At 35.8% G+C, this 8,963-nt stretch overlaps 1 non-coding gene across 1 annotated transcript; it reads left to right on the forward strand.

Annotated features, from left to right (window-relative positions):
* Positions 1–573: 573 nt before the first annotated feature.
* LOC116756225 lies at positions 574–679 on the forward strand. Its single transcript, XR_004350593.1, has one exon. It is a non-coding gene; the product is annotated as a U6 spliceosomal RNA (small nuclear RNA).
* The last annotated feature ends 8,284 nt before the right edge of the window (positions 680–8,963 follow it).

The raw sequence follows: 8,963 nt of genomic DNA on the forward strand, positions 1-8,963 counted from the left end.
TCTGCTAGTATAGAAATTTAGGTAAATTGTCACATTCAGTGCTTAATGTGAATCATTAAGTCTCTTCTCAGTCACTTCTTAGATCTCATGTTCATTTATTGTGTTTCACCCACTGCTACCATTCCAGAGTAAACTGTAGTTACTTTATCTCTAATCCTACTAACTGGATTCCTCATGTCAATTGAACTCTCTTTTATTTTCTTCAGACTGAAGCCAGAGTTCTCTTTTCATAACACAAATCTAATAATTTTATCTGCCTCTTATGTGTGCATGCCCATGTGCGCACACACACACATTATTAAACCTTATTACTTGTTTCTCATTGATCTCGGGGTAAGCACCAACATCTTTCCACAGTCTCTAAGGCCCTGAATGACCTGGACCATACCTGGATCTCCAAACTCATTTGGTGCTTTCCCTCCATCCTTCCCTCCCACAGCCACACAGCCTTTTCCCCAATTGTTCATGCCTTCTTCGCCATGAAGCTTTGTGGATGGTGTTTCCCCTGAAGACTCTATCAACCCCACAGCTAATGCTCACTCCTCCTGACCATCTCAAGCATCACTTCCTTTGGTGTCACTTTGGCGGCACATATACTAAAATTGGAACCATACAGAGAAAATTAACATGGCCCCTGGGCAAGGATAACATGCAAATCCATGAAGCATTCCATATTTTTCTCACAGACTTAGAGACGAATTTATGGTTACCAGAGGTGAAGGGTGAGAGGGACGGATAGATTGGGAGTTTAGGATTGACATGTACACACTGTCAAGGACCTACTGTATAGCACAGGGAACTAGGCTCAATACTCTGTAATAACCTAAATTATTTTCTCATAATAATTTGAAAAAGAATAGATACATGTATATGTATAACTGAATCACTTTGCTGTACACCTGAAACTAACACAACATTGTTAATAAATGATACTCCAATATAAAATAAAAATTTTAAAAGCATCACTTTTTTGGGAAGCCCTTCCTGCCTCTACTCTCCAGATTTGAGTTCCTCTGTAAAATCTTCTCAGAGAACTGAATTTCTTTCCTTCAGACCATTTAATTTAGAATTTATTATTGTGTTTATTTAATTATATCTTCTTCACTACAATTTTTCTTCACTAGAAAATAGGCTGATGTGTTTTCTTCTCTGTAAGGTTTTCCATTTTTATTACAGGGACACTAATAGAGTGGGTGCTCAAAATATATTTTGAATGAATGAATAAATGTGTCTTAATATAATGATGTGTCTTAATATAATGTTATATATTGTTACTAAAATATCACATTTTTAATAACTTTCATATTTAGTATGAATCTAGAATTATACATTCAGTCTAGTTGATAGTTTTATTTATTTAATTTTGAGCAAAGGTATGCATTTTATTTATTTATTTTTAAACATCTTTATTGCAGTATAATTGTTTTACAATGGTGTGTTAGTTTCTGCTTTATAACAAAGTGAATCAGCTATACATATACATATATCCTCATATCTATATATCCTCCCTCTTGTGTCTCCCTCCCACCCTCCCTATCTCACTCCTCTAGGTGGTCACAGAGCACCGAGCTGATCTCCCTGTTCTATGCAGCTGCTTCCCACTAGCTATCTATTTTACATTTGGTCGTGTATATATGTCCATGCCACTCTCTCACTTTGTCCCAGCTTACCCTTCCCACTCCCCGTGTCTCAAGTCCAGTCTCTACGTCTGCATCTTTATTCCTGTCCTGCCCCTAGGTTCTTCAAAACCATTTATTATTATTATTTTTTAGATTCCATATATATGTGTTAGCATGCAGTATTTGGTTTTCTTTCTGACTTACTTCACTCTGAATGACAGACTCTAGGTCCATCCACCTCACTACAAATAACTCAATTTCATTTCTTTATATGGCTGAGAAATATTCCATTGTATATATGTGCCACATCTTCTTATCCATTCATCTGTCGATGGACACTTTTAGGTTGCTTCCATGTCATGGCTATTGTAAATAGAGCTGCAATGAACATTGTGGTACATGACTCTTTTGGAATTATGGTTTTCTCAGGGTATATGTCCAGTAGAGGGATCGCTGGGTTGTATGGTAGTTCTACTTTTAGTTTTTTAAGGAACCTCCATACTGATCTCCATAGTGGCTGTATCAATTTACATTCCCACCAACAGTGCAAGAGGGCTCCTTTTCTCCACACCCTCTCCAGCATTTATTGTTTGTAGATTTTTTGATGATGGTCAGTCTGATTGGTGTGAGGTGATACCTCTTTGTAGCTTTCATTTGCATTTCTCTAATGATTTGTGATGCTGAGCAACCTTTCATGTGTTTGTTGGCAGTCTGTATATCTTCTTTGGAGAAATGTCTATTTAGGTCTTCTTGCCCATTTTTGGATTGGGTTGTTTGTTTTATTTTGATATTGAGCTGCATGAGCTGCTTGTATATTTTGGAGATTAATCCTTTGTCAGTTGCTTCATTTGCAAATATTTTCTCCCATTCTGAGGGTTGTCTTTTTGTCTTGTTTATGGTTTCCTTTGTTGTGCAAAAGCTTTTAAGTTTCATTAGGTTCCATTTTTTAATTTTTGTTTTTATTTCCATTTCTCTAAGAGGTGGGTCAAAAAGTTTCTTGCTGTGATTTATGTCATAGAGTGTTCTGTCTATGTTTTCCTCTAAGAGTTTTATAGTGTCTGACCTTACATTTAGGTGTTTAATCCATTTTGAGTTTGTTTTTGTGTATGGTGTTAGGGAGTGTTCTAATTTCATCCTTTTCCATGTAGCTGTCCAGTTTTCCCATCACCACTTATTGAAGAGGCTGTCTTTTCTCCATTGTATATTCTTTCCTCCTTTATCAAAAATACTAACTGATAGTTTTAAACATGCAAAAACTCAGGGGATATTTTTCCTGTGAATGCTACTTGAGGAGACTCTTGGAGAATAGATTTCTTCTAATCAAGACTTGCCAGCAAAATAAGGCAGAAAGATTGACAATGAACTTTGTATATCTTAATTTTGAGACTAAAACAGATGTGGCAACTGGAGCCTGGATATAATAAAAATGTTATATGACCTGACATCGTAGGATTGATATATATAATGAACAATCAAGGGGAGAGGTAAAAGAATGTGGAAGGAAGAACAGATTAATTGATTGCCTCATCTGAACAAGATGAACTGGGTAAGGGCAGAGGAATGTAGTAATTACAAAATTAATTGATAGATTATAAATATTTTTGAATCAGGAAAATGAAATAAAATAATTCCCTTCTCTTCACTATTCTCCACTTCTGGAACCTCATTAACTTTTATTTGGTCTATCTCAATTGGGATTCTCAATCTCTCTTAACTTCTCTTTCATTTACTTTTCTATTTCATATTACGATATCATGTTCAGAGGATAGTTCTCCTTCTAGCCCAAATAAATACAATTTCATTTCAGAATAAATTATAAATTATATTATAAATTGCTACTTCTACTAATCTTCTGTTCACCTCATATCTTGAGATTTATCTTTTTTTCAATGTAATTTGCACTTCCAAGATGTCCAATTGACTATTTTCATATTTTTTAGTCCTGTATTAATAGAACAGCATTATTATTTCCTTAATTACTTATTAATTGTGTTTGTATGGTTATTGAAATTAAGGAAGGAAATTGGTTTTATTTATGAGTTAATATATATGGATCATGGATATAAAGTAATCTATGAAATGAAGAAACAGAAATTCTCAGCCAGAAAGACCATGCAATCTTAGCTCATCTGGGAAATTTCACAACTTTTGAGGAATTCCACAGGACTTGGAGTTGAGTATTTCATTAGATCTTATCGAACTCTCAAGAGAAAAGAGGAGGCCCAAACTAACGTGACATTGTATTACAATTTCCTTATTATTCCAGTTTTTGCTTTTCATGTGGACAGATAGTAACCATGGAGAACCAAATATATATTAAAAATTCACAAAAATGCCAGCCTTGTAGGAAAAATAGCTTATGTTAGGCCTAAAATTAAAAGCCATTCTATTGATTGTGAACAACCTAAGAGCTACATGTAAGCTCTTGCTCAAACTTGAGGCTCATGAGGTCTGCAAGTGAGGGACATGTATATCATCTACAATAATCTGATTTCTTGTCAGACAGTTGAAGACTCTGCCTTTTCAAGCTGCTGTGCATTTAATACAAGAAGGCTTAAAATTCACACAAGTGAGCTTTAATTCCAAATCTCCTGTAAGATATACCTCTCAGATTCCAAATATGATAGTGTCAGCACATGACTTGGTATCAGAAACTGCCAAGCCTATCTTGAATTCAGTAATAAACCTTTCTAAGCCAACCAGCATGTCAGTCTTTTGGCAGATATTATAATTTTTATCAATGTTGAGAAATGCATTCCCTTGAGGGTCCATTGTCAATGACACATATGGAAAAGATTAAAACAGTCATCCCCTCTCCCACTGAAGAATAATGCCCAGGCAGATTCAGTCTCACACAGATCAGTGAAGTGAGAGCTCCGCCAAGATATTATATTTATTGTGAATAAGTGTTTTATTTTTTCAAATGAAATAAAGACATTAATTCTTCTAGAATTCTTGAAAAATAATTTTTTTTTTTTTTTTTTTTTTTTTTTTTTTGTGGTGCACGGGCCTCTCAGTGTTGTGGCCTCTCCCATTGCGGAGCACAGGCTCTGGACGTGCAGGCCCAGTGGCCATGGCTCACGGGCCCAGCCACTCCACAGCATGTGGGATCTTCCCGGACCGGGGCATGAACCCGTGTCCCCTGCATTGGCAGACAGACTCTCAACCACTGCGCCACCAGGGAAGCCCGAAAAATAATTTTTAATGGATAAATTTCCAGGTTTATCTGTTGAATTTCTTCATTACCCATTTAAGAAATAATGATATTGTCCATTAAGTTTCCGTTGACTTGTGGAAAGTGGAAAGGAGGAAACTTAAGCTCATTTGCTCATGTTTTAGGTTTCAGTTTGGTTGAGTGCAGATATTTACTGAAAAAAAAATTCAGAGATAAGCGACTCCTGTTATTATATTTCTGTTTTGAGCCTGTGTGACAGGAAAGCTAAAAAGTGAAAGTCATGTATTTTGTGAATCAGTAATGAACAATCAGAATTTGAAATTAAAAACACAATACATTTATAGTAGAACCTCAAAATTGAAATACTTAGATATGAATCTAAAAAAATATGTATACAAGATCTGTATTGGGGAAACTTTAAAGCACTGATGAATGAAAACAAATGACTAAGTAAATGGAAAGATATTCCATGCATAGGAAAACTCAATATTGTCAAGGTACCAGATCTTCCAAGCTTGATCTATGCACTCAACACAATTCTAGTCAAAATTCCAGCAAGTTGTTTTGTATGCATTGATGTACAGATTCTAAAGTTTATTTGGAGACCCAGAATAGCTAACACAATATTGAAGGAGGAGAACAGAGTAGGAGAACTGACAACTCCAGATCTAAGGACTTACTATAAAGCTACAGAAATGAAGACAGTGTGATATTGATTTAAACAAAAAAAGATAGATTGATCGATCAATTGATGAAACAGAATAGAGAGCCCAAGATAGATCCACATAAATATAGTCAACTATGTCAATGTAGGTTCATAGGTTGTAGCAAATGTACCACTTAGGGGTAGGCTGTTGATAGTGGGGAAGGCTGTGCATCTGTGAGGATGAGGGTATATAGGAATTCTCTGTACTTTCTACTCAATTTTCTGTGACCTAAAACTGCTCTAAAAATAGCCTATTTTCAAAAAATGTATACATTTTAATTTCATTTAATAAGAATGATCACAAAATAAAACATTAGAAATAGTAATTAATGAACTATAACAATATATTACAATTAAGGTGGTTTAAAGCTATGCAACAAAAAAGACAAAATTACAATCATGAATATTTATTTTTAAAATAAAATTATTATATAAACAAGAAACATTAGGTGGTGCTTAAATAGAAACAAATCATTGAAAAAATAAGGTATTAAGGTTAATGGTTGTGACTCACTTTACCTGTTGGGTTTTTTCTACCCTCAGATATGTCCTTCCACAACCCTGATTTACACATAATCCACACGTGGAGGGTAGCTGTCCATGGTTCAGCCTCCAGCACCATAATTTGCATCTGTGAAATCGGTAACCTCTAGACTCTAACTCTGGCGAAATCACAGGAATTGGTTTCATGGATTTAAGAGAACCTAAAATGGTTTTTCTAATGTATAACCTGAACATGAAAGTATTAATTGGCAAGAATAAAAATTGCCTGGGACACATGAAAAGATGCTCAACATCACTAATTATTAGAGAAATGCAAATCAAAACTTCAATGAGGTACCCCCTCACACCAGTCAGAATGGCCATCATTAAAAAGTCTACAAACAGCAAATGCTAGAGAGGGTGTGGAGAAAAGGGAACCCTCCTGCACTGTTGGTGCGAATGTAAACTGGTGCAGCCACTATGGAAAACAGTATGGAACTTCCTCAAAAAACTAAAAATAGAGTTGTCATATGATCTTGCAGTCTCACTCCTGGGTACGTATCCAAGCAAAACTGTAGTTTGAAAAAATACATGCACCTCGATGTTCATTGCAACACTATTTACAATAGCCAAGACATGGAAGCAACCTAAATGTCCATCGACTTTTGGATGGATGGATAAAGAAGATGTGGTACATATATACAGTGGAATACTACTCATCTATAAAAAAGAATGAAATAACACCATTTGCAGGTATGTGGATAGACCTAGAGATTATCATAGTAAGTGAAGTAAGTCAGAACGAGAAAGACAAATACCATATGATATCAGCTATATGTGGAATCTAAAATATGACACAAATGAACTTATCTATGAAACAGAAACATATTCAGACACAAAGAACAGACTGGTGGCTGCCAAGGGGGAGAGGTGGTAGGTGAGAGATAGATTGGGAGTTTGGGATTGGCAGATGAAAACTATTATATAGAGAAAGGTTAAACAACAAGGTCTTACTGTATAGCACAGGGAAGTATATTCAATATCCTGTGATAAACCATAATGGAAAAGAATATGAAAAAGAATGTGTGTGTGTATATCTATATGTATATATCTATATCTATGTGTAGCAGAATCACTTTGTTGTACAGTAGAAATTAACACATTGTAAATCAATTATACTTCAGTAAATTTAAAAAAAGAATACAGATGCACACATTTGGAGAGAGTTCCAAGCTAGAGATGTAGTTAACGGAGTCAACATCATTTCAATAGGTGAAGTCCAAGGGCAAATTAGGTTTCTCAGGAATAACCGTGCAATGAGAAGAGGACCAAGATCCAAATCCCTGAATTAAAGTGTATCCATTTAAAGACAGACCATGAAGGAAAAAAGGAGGGGAAGCAGAGAAATAGAGTGTATCAGAAAGAAAAAGGAAAAAGAAACTGATGGAAATGTTTTAAGTCACAATTCTGCAGAAAAAGCAATATTAGGACTAAAATAAGCCAGATGGCTGTGGATTATGAGGACAAAAATTAGATTGGAAAGGAGTGAAGAGTAAGTGAAAGGAAAGTAAGTGGGGACAAGTAGAGACCATTCTTTCATGGAGCAGAGGAGAGATATTTGTAAGAAAATATGGCCAAAAGAGTATTTGTTTATTTTCAGAAGAGTGATATTAAATAAGTTTAAAATCTCATGGTGAGGAGCTGGTAGAAAGGGAAAAGTTAAAGGTTCCAAAGCAAAGTGGGCTAATTCAAAGGAGGTAAGAATAGACAGATCTGATTTTTCTGAAGGGATGCCTCAACTGGATTGGAAGGAAAGACGATCAAGAATGTCTGGGTTGCAGACACATTTTAGGGGCACGATGTATCTCAATCTGAAGGCAATTGTCTCTCAGGACTCTGCAAAATTGAATATGCCTTTGTAGAATATCCCCTTGTGGAATACGCTTTCCCATCTTACATCAACCCCAACACATTTCAATTCCAAGATTCAAAACAATGAGGAATCAGTCCAGAGCTCTGGTAGATATCTCCTTAATGCAAAGAGAGCAAATTCTATAATGTGGACAATTTCTGAAAACAAACAGCAGTCAGTCTTTATTACTTGGATAAACATTTGCAAGCAAATCTTTTCAACTAGGTCAATAATGTTACCAAGTGGGCTAATGTGGTATTTTGAGATAGGTCTATTATTTATCTGATTTTTTTGTCTCACAAATGTATTTCCTTACGAACAAGCATTTGTTTCTAAAAGCATTTCTCTGCTCCTGTTGCAGTGCAGTTTCCATTTGAAAACACAGTATACTGTACAAACAGCATAATTAGCCTCCCAGTGAAAGAATTAACCTACAAATGGACATGGACAGACCATATATGACAATAGAACTCCACCCATAACTTCTGCAACAATCAGCCAAGAGAAGTCAGAACTTGGTCAATGAATGCCAACTTCTTTATTTTGTGCTGTTGTTTCCAACTCAAGAGCAATCAAAGAAAGCCAAAAATAGTCTCCAAACCAATAGCATAAGATGTTCCATTTCTGGTTTGCCCACCTTTAGCTTCCCCAAGCCAACATCTACACTTAGCATCCCTGAAGCCTTTCCTTTATTTTCACTTATAAAACTTTCCCACTTCCCTCTATGCCTTCGAATCTTTGCTAAACACAAATGATAGTGGTTTATCCCTGTAAATAGCTTCTGGGTTTTTTTCTAACTTGAGTGGTCTTTGTTTATTTTCACACCAGTAACCAACTGTAAAAATGTTGCCACCCGAGAGTTGGGAGATGAAGGCCAGCGATGGTAGCTCAGAGGTTCAAATTAAAACATAACCGCTCTGCTTCATTAGAAGAGAAAACGTCACCATTGTTCCATTAGGTCACATTTTGCATCACATGGCCTTCTTTTCCTGGTACCACATGAGCTTCTTGGATTCTCATGCTGCTCTGGAGAAAAGAGCTCCCACCTACCCACTCAGCCACTACAAA

This window comes from Phocoena sinus, chromosome 6, assembly GCF_008692025.1.
Source record: "Phocoena sinus isolate mPhoSin1 chromosome 6, mPhoSin1.pri, whole genome shotgun sequence".
NCBI lineage: Eukaryota > Metazoa > Chordata > Mammalia > Artiodactyla > Phocoenidae > Phocoena > Phocoena sinus.